This window comes from Cinclus cinclus, chromosome 13 (genome assembly GCF_963662255.1).
Source record: "Cinclus cinclus chromosome 13, bCinCin1.1, whole genome shotgun sequence".
NCBI lineage: Eukaryota > Metazoa > Chordata > Aves > Passeriformes > Cinclidae > Cinclus > Cinclus cinclus.
Genome location: NC_085058.1, coordinates 3,267,061 through 3,280,212, shown reverse-complemented (window position 1 = coordinate 3,280,212; position 13,152 = coordinate 3,267,061). Strand labels below are relative to the sequence as shown.

The 13,152-nt window shown below is 44.7% G+C and overlaps 1 protein-coding gene across 1 annotated transcript in view; it reads left to right on the top strand.

The window, feature by feature from the left end:
* Positions 1-13,152, top strand: part of NEO1 (neogenin 1) — a 163,225-nt gene that overhangs the window by 87,138 nt on the left and 62,935 nt on the right. The gene's annotated exons all lie outside the window — the stretch shown is intronic.

The following is a 13,152-nucleotide window of genomic DNA, read 5'->3' as shown; positions in this document are numbered from 1 at the left end:
TGCTTTTAAGGATTCAAGGATACTGTAGGCATATGTACTAGAGATAAGCCATAGGGGTTTTAATACTGCTTTTATTCCCCTTCAAAATGAGATGACAGAATTTCAATTGCAAACTAAAAGCTGAAAGGTCCAGTAGTCATTTTTAAGTTGCACATGCCAGAGGCTTCCAGGAAATGTGAATGTGAGAACTAAGCAGCTCATTAAAACATCTTCTGCCTCCAAGTGACACTCTTTTTATAAGAATTGTGCCCTAAATTGAGAGTACTTCTCTGTGCATCAGGATCATCTTTCCATTTTAATTGGTTAAATCAAGCTTCAAGTTTAATTTTTGAATTTATGGGATTTAATTTTATTCCATTTCAGCCGAAACTTTTGCACTGTTTTCACACCACCAAATTTCGTAATGAAAACTGAGGGTCACGTTAAAGTGGAAATGTTGAGGAACACCACACATCAATCAGTCTTGAGAGAGGGCCCATACCATAAAGTGAACATAGACTTGCTTTCAAGTTAAATTTTTATGATGGTAAAGCTGACTCTCATCCAGCAGATAATTGATTTCTCTAATGGGAGCCAGATTATTGCCATTACTGGATGTCTCATTATCCAAACTGTAGTTGTTGGCAGGGAAGTTTCTCCCGAAGTTGCAGAGATGAAACAATCCAGTAATTTGTGGGAAGGAGGAGGGCTTTTATCTGTGGTGGCTGATTCCCTACGCAGTCTTGCAGTTAATTAGTTTGTCTTCGTGAGAAGAATAATTTAAAGGAAAACCACGATGGAGTTTGGGTTCCTGGAGTAAACAGGGTTTGGTTACGATGCCAGTGCAAGTTAAACACTCTGTGTTCTGGCGGAGATGGGAAGCCTTGGAGGCAGGTGTGAGCTGCCTAATAAAGGTGTTTTATGCTCCTCGAGGTGTTCTCTCCAGAGGGGAGCTGGGGGCAGGCCTGGAGGGAAGTGGGATAAAGATCCAAGATACTCACAAAAGGAAGCTGGGCTCAAGGCAGGCTGGTTAATGGTTAATGAAGGGCAAATTATTTTTATATTGAATATTTTTTCTAACCAGTCCTGAATTCTGGCAGCTCTGCTGGTCTTGTTTGTTTTCAAGTGCTGACTCAAAGCATGCATCTATGATCCTTCCTTTTTCACATCCTTAGAAGCTTAAATGTAGTCTCAGTATAACATGAAAGAGAGCACTTTGCAGGTGAGGATATAAATTGCTGTACTGTGGTACCTGTGCTCTGGAAGTGCCACCCCCCAGGTTGTGTGTCTCACATCAGATGGTTTTAGCTTCGGTAAAACACTTGGTTCTGTGAGGACAGTTTGAATAAAAAAAGGGGTTTGTGCTCATCCTGAGTTACAGCACTTGGAAGGCCCCCTGGAACCTCCCCATCACTGATAGCTTAGTGCACAGAATGTAGGATTGCTCAGGATTTCTCTTTGTATTGCCTGCAGTGGGTGTAGTCATGCAAGTCACAAAACCTTCCCAAAAGTGCTACTTGTCTGTCAAAAGCTGGATCAGAAGCACAAGGAGCAGTTCCCTTAGGCAGGATAATGTCTTTTTTCCCTAGAAGTGTGGCAGAGTGGAATGGGACTTGAAGGGGATGCAACAGTTTTGGCAGCCTTTGGAAATCTGCTTGTGTTCTGTAGCTTAGTGAGCTCTGTAGTGTTTTGGAGCTCCAACCTCAAATTACTGCTCTTTGTTTATCCTGATGGAGTAATGTTCATGAAAGACCCTGGGAGCCACAGGGCAGTCAGGGCCACCTCAGTGCCCAGCAGGGTCATGGAACACATCCTGCTGGAAACTGCAGAGTGGCACAAGAGAAATGAGGAGGTCAGTGAGGGAAGAGCAGTGGAATCCTCTGCCTGGGCTTGTGCAAAGCAGGAGACCCTGTCCTGGGTGATCCCAGTCTCTGGAGAGTCATGGGTTTGGTGGATGAGTGAGGAATTGTGGCCAGCAGCTTCCCTGGGAGGGAGGGGAGGCCCTGGCTCAGGGTTCCCTGTGGAAGCTGTGGCTGCCCTGTCCCTGGCAGTGTCCAAGGCCAGGCTGGACAGGGCTCGCAGGGGTTGGAACTGGCCCCTTCCCCACCACCCCATGGCTCTGTGACACAGATGGAGCTGGTGGTGGCAGGGAGGCTCTGTGCACAGGCAAGAACCGTAGAGGCTGAAGCAGAACTTAAAAGTGTCATTTTTCTGTACTGAAAGTCTCTTTTGAGGTGAGTTTATAGCAGCTCACAGCTCTGAGAGCTGAGTCAGGGCTGCAGAACAAACATTTCACTAAATTCTAATGATTTACTATAAGCTGTGTGCCATGCTTTGGGGAGAATCTTTAAAATACGATTTTGCCTTTCCTTTCCCCTTTGGGCAAATAATTTTTCTTCAGCTTTTCCAGTATATGTGTAATTAACAACTCTGTTTACTGACAATGTCAACACGAACATATCTCTGATTTATAATCTTTATCTTTTGCCTGTTTCCTGTAGCACATCATAAGATGCCACATAGAAAAGAAGCTGTATTTTAGGAAGGTGCTTCCAGTGGGAAGATAGTAGAAAAATAGTAAGAGTTTGTGACCACCATCCTGTTATGTTCTGTTGGGTGCAGAAGAAACCGTAAAGCTCAAATCACCATGCTTTAAATAATTAGCTAAAATATTGCTTTGCTCTCTGGGAATTTGCGTGGAGTGGGAAAGGAAAAGAACCACTGGAGGCTTTGTGGGGCTGGGGAGGAGTTTGGTTCTGTAAAGCTCAGATTTCTGGGGCTGGAGCAGCTGTAGGCTCTGTCCTTGGCACTGGCTGTGCTTTTGCTCCCAGTCACACACTCAGTCTGCACGGTGCATGCTTCTTGCTCTGCTCATTTGCTTAAACGATCATTAGTGTGATTAACCATTAGAGGGGTGATTTCAGAGCTCCTGTTCTCCCTGCTGCTGCTTGGGATTGCAGCTGGAATCGTCCAGGCAGACACGTGGAGGATTGTGAGCCAGGAGAAGGGAGGGTTTGTTAACTCCTGTAGAATTCTCCTGGGTGGGAGCAGGTCCTGAAGCACAAGGAAAAAAGCTTTTATGGAGCCTCCTAAGGGTTTTCATGGACTGCTGGTGCTGTTACCAGAGCTCTGCATCATCACATCGACTGCAGTAACGTTAAATCAGGACTTTGAATACTTGGGTAAAGGACTTGGGTTCAAGTGTTAATCTGATTCTCTTGGAAAACTGCAACTTGACTTCCTTGGTTTCACGTGGGATTGTAATTGTTGGTTGTTGTTTTCCAAGGAAAAGAGAAACTTCAAAGAAGTGCAGGGAAAATGTTATGGATTAAAGGGAATTATTTGAATTTTGGATGTGACACATGGGGCTGTGGTTTAGTGATGGATCTGGCAGTGCTGGGTTTAATGGTGGGACTCAATCTGGGAGGTCATTTCCAACATAAAGGATTCTTTGTTTTGCCTGGAACAGCTCAGATGGGTAAAACATCATTTGGAAGAGCATCTATCCCTTGTGGAGATGCATTGCTGCACCACCTTGCTAAAAACACTATTCTAGGATAGTCTTTTAGAATTACTGACCAGTGTTTTTATCAGGAGGCTCCTTTGCCTCTGTTAAGGTGGTGGTCACTGTTAAATTTACTAACTTGAAATCTGAATACTGGAGACTCTTAGAACTTCCTAAACTATTAACTGTTAATTTGTAGTTTAAATGTGTGAATGCTCTGCAGCCTGTTTCTCTTTGAGAGAAAAATTAGTATCTAGAGTATCACAAACTTGAAATATAAAAAATTTCCTTGGGTTTGACGTGTGCACATGATCTCTAATAACTATCTCAATTTCTTTATCACAAGGAACCCAAATTACTGGACTTCATTAAAGAAAAAGACTGTTACTGGGGTCTGTGCTTTCCTGAATTCCTATTCTGAATTCCTGCTGCTGTCACTGGCCTTATGTGCTGGGCCATATTTCAACATAAGAGATTGTAAAGGCAAATTTGTATCTGTGCAGCGTGGGAAGAAACAGCCCCAGATTCCACCTTCAGTAGTTCTGGAAAGCTTAAAGATTAATTAGAAGATTTTTTTAACGCAGTTAATGGCACAGTTTACAAAGTTTGCTCCAAGTTTATTTTCTGTTCTTTCTGTACCTCACATTCTCTCAGTGGTGAGAATCCATTTGAAGATGAAAACAATATACAAGGGAAATGAGGGTGTCTTTTGGTAGAGGGCCCCAAGAGCTGTTGCATGGTGACTCCCAGGCAGGGCACAGCAGCTCAGGGACAGGGAATGCTGCAGGATCCTGTGTCCTGACAGTGGCCACAGGCAGATGGCTGGGGGGATTTAAGTAAAGGGTGAGCACAGTTGTTATTTCCCCTGAGTGATGTCTCATTCTGCAGGCAGATTGGGGTTTCCTCTCTGGTTTCTCCATTATTTATCAATCCTGCATAGATTTCTTTTCTGTTATTCCATTTTTCTCTCCCAACCCCCCATGTAGAGGTCTTGTATCCCCCTCATCCCATGGCTCTGAGAAGAACTGCACCTTTTTTCTTTGTTCTGTGCCAATCTGTTAAATGTATTTGGCTTTTCCTTGCCCAGCTTTCATGGGAAAGGCTGAGCCAGTCCGCCCTTACTCCTGCACTATGCCAGACATGTTTATCTGGGCATTTATTGAGTCCTTTGAGTTGTTTCTTTTCAGGCTGAAGAGTCTTGTTTGCTTGTTCCTTACACGGAAGCTATTATTGAAGTGGGTTGTAATTAAGGTTATTTTTGGGATTTGTAAATTAGAAGGGACTTTGATGTGAAGATGGGCCTGCGTTCACTGAGCCAGAAAGGAATTGGAATTGATGTGTAAAGCCAGCCTGCAGAATTTGTGTCATTACAAGATAAAAACGTGGAAAAGCAGTAACTCTCTGTATTTTCTTTTGAACTTGATCAGGAAATAGCTGTTTTTTTCTCGTGCCAGAATGTGCCTGCATCTGGCAGCAGCTATTGGTGAACCTGAGGGGGGCTTAGTGGATCCCATAAATTATTTCCACTGTTCCCAGTTCTAGTTTGTCTTTTCCCCAAATGATCTGGGGCACTCTGTATTCAGTGAACAAACAGCTTAATATTTGAAATTATCTTAAAATGTGTGTCCTTCCTGGCCTTTGGAGCTCCTCAGTCTGCAGCACACAAATGAAACCCCTGCTGTGAGGGCTGCATTGGGAAATATTCAAAGATATGGGATGTCAAGGCTTGCTGTCTTTAATTTGTCACATCCTCTTTCCCCTTCTTATGGGATGGAATTAGGAAATTCTTAAATGTGTGTTTTCCTGCTGTTTCTCCCCAGGATCTCGCTGTCTTGTGCACTGCACAAACTTCACAGTGCCACTTTGAGAAAATATTCAATATTTGATATTTGTCCTTATTCAGGGGATAGTCCCATGGTTTATTTATAATGCTCAGTTCAAATCCATATTTATTCCTGTTTTGGTATTCAGCTCCATGGCACCTGAATCATTCATAACTACTAATGAATGTATTTTTGCTCTCTGCTGAAATGAAGTGGCATTGAATCCATTTAAAAAATTGACTGGGACACAGAAAAATTAAGAGGAAATGTATCCAGCTGTTTTAGTGCCCAGTGTGAGACATTTCACCATTGATTTTTCAGAATATACATCCCATAATCTGTCCCTTCAGGGCTGTGACTGCCCTGGAGAAGGGACTGAGGGGCCACAGTCACCTCTCAACTACTGGATTTGCTCCATAAACATCCACCCGATCCCACCAGAGAGGCAGGGCCAGGGAAGGCACCGGGGATTGCAGGGCACTGTCAGATCCAGGACCATTCATTATTCCCTCTTCATGGTGCCTTTGCAGGCCTGGCCTGCAGTCCCTCTCTGCTTTCCAGGCATCTCCCTGTCTTCTCAGACAGAGGCACCAGTTTTATCATCATTATTTTTTAATCGTCACACATCAAAATTATTTGAACAATTGTAAACTTAGGATTTGAGGTTTTCAAAGACTCAAGGAAGAAAATAGCAGTGTGTCATATTTCCAGTTTGTCCTGTTATAAGGCACTGCTTACCAAGATGTTCAGGTGTCATTCCAGGTGGAGGGAGGACTCAGCTGTATATCCATTCTATATATCCATCTGTATCCAGAATAAACATCCCTAAATCCTGAAGTAACATTTTATTGTTCGCAGTGATTGCAACAGTGCTGCAGATCCTTCCACTAGACAGTCCCAGGGTAAATGAAGGATCCCTGGTGGGGTTTTGTTTGGAGGGATCTAAACAGACACAAGAGGCAGTGTGGTGGGAACTGGGATTGAGGAGTTTGCCTGGAAATAGCTGAAAATAGGAAACAAGGCCCCAAAGGCTCTGGGTCTTGTCGTGCTCAGGGCTGTCTGAGGCCTCTTCTCCAGCTCAGCCTTATGTGGAAAATGAGGGCTCTGGAATTCAATAAAAATTTCATTGCCTTTGGCTCTGCTGTAAGAAGTTTAAATTTTGATGAGCGTTCTTGTTATTCAGATGTTTCCATGGTTCTTGGAGTAGATTCAGGGTCAAACAGGCAAGATTTCTCCTAGAAGGGCTGGGGAAGGAGAGCTTAGTAAAACAGAGAAATAATGAATGTAACAGTTTTACATTATTGATGTCTAGATTAAGGTTTTTACTTCTAAAGATCACCCGAGAAGTTGCTTGGAAGGCTCGCTTTGAATGATAATCAGTAATACCCTCTGATAAGCATTGAGTGAGCTCTGCTTTAGTTTATCACAGTTGATAAGCTTTTCCATGTCATTTGGTTATCTAATTCCCATCTAGAAATCTCTTGTCATCTGTTCTTTGTCTGAGTTCCTCCTTCATTGGGGAGTTCACCCAAAAAGCAGCAGGTTAATCCCAGCCTGTGCCTCCACAGGTTTTCAGAGATGTCCCCCACAGAGGGAGGGCTCAGTCCGAGCAAGAAGGAAACAAATCTTTGGTGTCTTTGGTCATGGAGGAGTTTTACTGAGAGCACTGGAGGGGCAGTGACAAGTGCAGAAGGTATTGAGGCCAAAACTCTCCCATAGAAGGAAACGGGGCTCTGTAAATGTATACATCTTCATGCCACAGGTGGTTCAGGTTTTCACTTGTGTGTTCCCCTGTTGTGGGCAAAACACCACAATCCAGGTTAGTGCAGGACAGACACTCACTGGTGGGGCCAAATACTCTTGAGGCAGACTCACAGAACAGCTGGGATTGGAAAGGACCTCTGGAGACCATGCAGTCCATTCAGGATTATCCAGGTGGGTTTGGGATGTCTCCATTCAGGGAGACTCCACAGCCTCCTGGACAGCTGTTCTGGGTTTCTGCCACCCTCTTGGAAAGCAGTTCTTCTTCACAATGAGGTGGAACTTGTGATGTAATTTATATGGCCATTGCTTCTCGTCCTGTTGCTGAATACCACTGAAAAGTGTTATGGAGGCAGCTTTTCACTGATCCTGGACAAAGGTCAATGATTCATCCCTGCAGGGAATAGCTGAGGGAGCTCTGGCACATCTTGCCCTGAGCTCAGAGTGGGTGGGGGTTCCATCATGCAGCCCTGATCCATGGTGGTGCTGTGGGTCAGAGCAGCACCCCGCTGGTGTCCATCATCCTGACACACATAGGAATTCCTTCTGCTGTTCCTAGAGCTACTCCTGCACCTCTGGGGGGGCCCAGGTGGGCTTGTCCCCCACGAGCAGCCCTTCCATGGCAATACAGCAAAGGGGGTGGTTTGTGTGTGTTTGGATGGGCACAGAGGCTCTCCAGCCCCAGCTTCCCTCTCTCCTCTTTTCTGATGGAGCTCAGCACCATTGTGTCACTGAGGGTCCATCCCTGCCCAGGCCTCATCAGCCTCTGCCCAAACATCAGTGCTCCCAACCCCACACCAGAGATAATGGCATTGTAGGCATGGAAAACCTGGAGAATCCAGGCTCAAACCCAATATTTGTCAGGGTATTAGGGCTGTCAACTAATGACCATTCCAGGGTGGTGACATGCATCATCACCAGCAGCATTTAGTTTAGTAGAGGGGGAGCTGTGTAATAGAAGTTAACAGAAAATAAAATAGTTTGGGGAAGGTTACTAAAAACACAAAGCAATGGCACGTCCAAAGAGGTTAAACAAATACTAGGCATGTGGTGTTTGTGTGCACAGTGAGTGTCTAACACCAGTGAAAAGTTAGCCTGCAAAGAGAAATACCCACCTACAAACCTCCCCAGAGAGCTCCTAAGGACAAGGGAAGGGGATTATTATTCTCCTGTTTATTTGCAAGTAAATTAATACAAAACTTTCAGTCATTTGCTAATAACGTACAAATTTGTGATAGTTTTTTTCAAGCCTGTCAGAGCTGGGACATCTGCTAGGGACAGCACAGGGTCAGCACATGATGGAGTGTGAGGAGAAAGGGGTGAGAAGATGGCCTGAAGCAGAAAAGTGAGTTCCTGCTGTCTGTGTTCTCTGCAGAATTGGAGGCTTTTGTGTTAAATTGTATTTTATCTTTTCAAACAGAAGGAGCTGGAGGGAGGCTGTACCTGAACTTGCAGTGCTAGTAAAATCTATTTCAGAGCAAACCTCTGAAGTGAACAGTGAGGAATCATCAGGACCAGATGGTCTTCATTCCACATTTCTCAAGGAGCTGAAGTGTGAAATCCTGAGTTCCCAAAAGTGCTGTGTAACCTAGCACCTAAATCAGCAGGCTGAAAAAAAAATCAGACTAAGGAGATTTGGTCAGTGTGATGTGAGGGTTTTAGAAGCCTTTTGGAGGAGATCTGGCAAACTGTGGGTGAGTTAATCTGATGTGTGGACCTGTAAAAACAACAAAAAATAAAATACAGTGTTGATAGTGGTTGAATCCATCCATTTTTCCATCGTGGAAAAATCCATTGTCTATTTGGTGTGGAAAAAGCCACACTTTGCTATGGAGAACCTTTTGTAGGATGTTGCTGCCCTTCCTTTCCCAGAACCCTTCTAACAGTGTCATTCACTAAGAGCTTCAAGCACCAGAGTCAGAGTGAATTCCCTCCTGCAGGAAAAAGGGAATCAATTCATTGTTTAATAGGAAATTAGAGGGGGAATAGGGTATTGTGTTTATCAGTGGAGCTGAGTCTGCACTTCTCAGTGTGGAAAAGGGGGTTTGGAGTGTTCGAGTTCATTGGGGTTGTGGAAACAAATGGTGCTGGTGAAGAGCCTTGGGATCACCTTGTGATGTAAGGAACACCCAAGTGATTAAATGACAGTGGAGTTCAATGCCCAGCACATGGATTACACAGGGAAATGCAGCTCTGCCAGTTTCTGTAGTATAGCCATGATCTCTGACCTGGGGCTTGGCATGGCCGTGAAATACTGGAGTTGGAAGATGTAGAAAAATGCAAGATCTTAAAAACCGAATGAAATGGTAGGAATTGTTAGGAAAGGAATAGGCACCTGAGCAGAAAAATCATTAGGGGACTGTCTAAATCTGTGCTGATCCTGGATGTCACATGGGGTGAGCAGTTCTTGTTCCCTCCTCTCTGAAACACAGCAAAACTTTTGTGTTGTAAAGCCAGAGCAGGTGTAGGATATAATGGGGATCATGGAGTGGTTTGGGTGGGAAGGGACCTTCAATGTCATCCAGTTCCTTCCCCTGTCCTAGACAGGGACACCTTTCACTCTTTTGAGATGCTCGGGGCTGCATCCAAACCAGTTCTGTTCTGTAAATTATGAGTGCTTTGTGGGGAGTGGAAAGGAATGCTCATTTCTCTTCTTTGGCAAGAACTAAGAGATATCCTGTGGCCGACTGACTCCAAAACACAAAAAAGTTAGTTAATTTTCTCTGGAGGTATGTCATGGCGCTCATCCCTGTGAGCTTTAGGGCTGCTGAAGGCACTCCTGGAGCCAGAGAGCAGCTTTTTAAAGGCAAAATGTGACCAGGAACAGAAAACACGAAGGTGTATCTCCTCTTTCTCAGGAAATCCCTCAGCCAGGGATTGCTCAATGCTGGGACAATATCCAGAGATATTTTGCTTTTGTGCTTTTCTTCCGTTCCATCCCAGACACCTGGCCTCGGCTGCCGAGTGGCACTGTGTCCCCTTTGTGTGTTGGTGTCCCTGGACGTGTCCTGTTCACGAAGAGCCTCTGAGGATGGATTTGGGGGCTGAGGCACAGCGGGCATCACACCTGCAGCAGGTGCCCGTGGGCTCCGTGGCTGAGCAGGGAGGTCGGGAGGAACATTGTTCACACGGGATTCGTGCGCACAGGGTTAAGGGGAGTGGGGGATGCCGGGCCAGACCTTGCTTGCCGACGCGTACTTGGTGTCTGAACGGGGCTGCAGCTGCTAAGGCAAGTGAAAAACCCAGAAAGAAAAACCCTGCTGACGTGCAGGACGCTCCGAGAGCTCACCGTGTGTGCGTGCAGGCAGCCAACTTCCCCAGTGGTGTGAAGTGTGCATCCGTGTCCGTGAGCTCTGCCTGCCTGCAGTGCCGATGCCTGTGCCGGGCTGCAGCCCGCAGCTCTGCAGGGAGCCTTGCTGGAGATGAGGCTGCTGCACACGGGGAGAGAGCTCTGTCGTGGCTGTGTTCAGGGACTGTTTGATTTTACTGCAGCTCGTGCTGGGAAGGAATCTTATTTCCATCCCAACATGCAAGAGCGAGCAATTGTTGGGAGTATTATCCTAGGACGGGACAGGGATGATACATAAATATAGATATAGATATCTATACATGCTAATTTCCTTTCTGCAGCACTGAGCATTTCTTTGTTAAGCTCCTATTTGAGGTGTCCAGTTCCCGGGCTGCATAATCCTGCCTTTGCTCAAATAACCAATTCCAGCTCTTCCATTTTTCTTTTGGAGCCAATTTTCTGAGTCATTGATCATTTTCATTGCTGTCTTGTAAATCAGAGTTCATGTGTTCCTTCAAATGTGGGGCTCCAGTGTCGCAGTCTCTGGGGGGGTTGGGGTGTGCTGGGTGGAGGGGAGGGGAGGGAGCTGCTGCCAGACTCCACGTGGGCAGGTCTTCCATCCCAGTATGATACTGGGGCTCATGTCCGGTTTGTGAGAAAATCCTTGCTTCTCAGACGTTTTTCTGTGAACTTCAGTGCTATCAGTTCCTGTTCTATAAATCTATAATATATTATTTCTCCCTGAAATGCCCCACATATGTAAAATAACAGCATGAGTTTGTTACTCTCTCTGTTTGCTCAATATAATTTTACTTTATATTTGTTCTGTACTATTCATGCTTACCTGGTTTCTTGGTCTTTGTCCTTGCATTGAATATTGGGTTTTAGTTTCTGCCTCTGGAATGTTTATTTGGAGCTGGTCTCTGAAATGTGGATCATATTTAGCAGTTTCTGAATGAAAGCTTTTCACTGTAAGTGTAAAATAGTTGTTTTAATTCAGCCCTGCCCTTCTGCCACTGCTGGAACCAGTTCTCTATGGAGCTGGGTTTGGCATTTGCCACAGAAACTGTAAAGCTCTGAACACTCCAAAGGAGCAAAGCATGGGCCCTCAAATGCTCATTTGGGGCTGTTCCAGCTGCTGAGCAGATGTTAATGAGGTCACTGGAGAAGGCAGAGCTGGGCCCCTCTCTCTGCTTTGCCTGTTGAAGAAATGGGAAAGATTCCCACCAGTCAGGATGCCACAGGTACCACTTCTCCCTAGGAACATTGGCTTTCATTTTCTAAAGTAGATAGAACCATTTACTGCATTAGACAATGTCACTGCCACCAAAACTGTTCGTAAACTGCAACTCTGGTTTTGCTGCAAAAAATTTGCTGTAGTAGTTTACATTTTTATAACCTTTTGCTTCTTGGTATGCTGGTTTTTGTACATTAATTTGGCACTTTTCTGCATTTCTCTAGAGGAACCCTTTTTGTCAGCTTGTGTTTGCTTCTCACATTTTGTAGCTGCATATTAAGTGTGTTTTTAAGGACATCACAACCTTAATTCTTCCAAGAATTTGTCTTGCCTATAACATAGTTTTGGAGTTTAAATCTTCCCCCCCCCCCAAGTATTATCCATATACTTCTGGTGTTTTTTGGGAAGAATGTTATGACTCCCCATTTTCATTCAAAGTGTGTAATTTCTTTTGTTTGTTTGGTTGGTTTTTTTTTTGGGGGGGGGTTGTTTTTTGTGGGTTTTTGGGTTTTTTTTGTTTTTTTTTTTTTGTTCCCCAGTATATATTTGAAGAGAACCAACTAATTTGTACAACTAACTGGTGGAATTAAAAGATAATAAAAAAATTCTGCTGGCAAATAATCAATTCAAGCATTTTTTCTGTGTTTTTGGGGAGGGACAGGAGGGGATAGATTAACCTGGTGATGGTCACATTGCATTTTGATCCTTCTTAGAAACAACATTGCAGTTGTAAAAATTGCATTTAAATTTATAATGATTCTAATAGGATTTTGAGCATATCCTAATGGAATAGGTTGTTATCCCTGAAGGAGGAATAAGATCCCTGTGGACCGTTTCAGGCTGATATGAAATTGGCTTTATGGTAAAATGTCCATTTTAAATACTGCTGGTAATCCAGATTTGTAACTGAAATGTAAGTTAGGGATTGTGCCCCCAGCATCCCTCAGAAATGGGTTATAAATGGAACTGGCCAGGAATGCTGGAGTCAGGATTATTTGAGATATACTATGAAAATGTGGCCACTCTGCTTAGTTTGTATTTGTGCTCGTTGGGCTGTGGGGAAGCTTCTGGAATGAACAAATGCTTTTGTAAGGGATGGCTGGACATAAATTCCATGTGTGCTTGGTCATGGACAGAAGTGTGGGAGGAAAGGGATGAGGAGGGGTGGCAGGAACTGGGATTTAATTGGCTGACCTTGGAAAACACACATCTGATTTCTAGCGATCGAGGGCACGTGGAGATGGGTAAGGAGGCAGCAATGGTACTTCAGTGTTGTCCTGGACATTTCCAGTTTGGAAATTCAGCCCTCTGGGTGCCATAGGCTGTTTCTGAAGTTCCAGTGCTCCTTCAGGAATAGTCCTGGAAGTGCCCAAAGCCAGGTTGGATGGGGCTTGGAGCACTGTGGTCCAGTGAAAGGTATTCCTGCCCACGGCAGGGGTGGCACTGGATGGTTTTGAGATCCCTTCCAACCCAAACCAGCGATGGATTCTGTGACTTGCACTGGTCACTCCCATTCATTTTGGGTTTGTCAGATTGCTGTGCTTGGACCTGCAGCTGA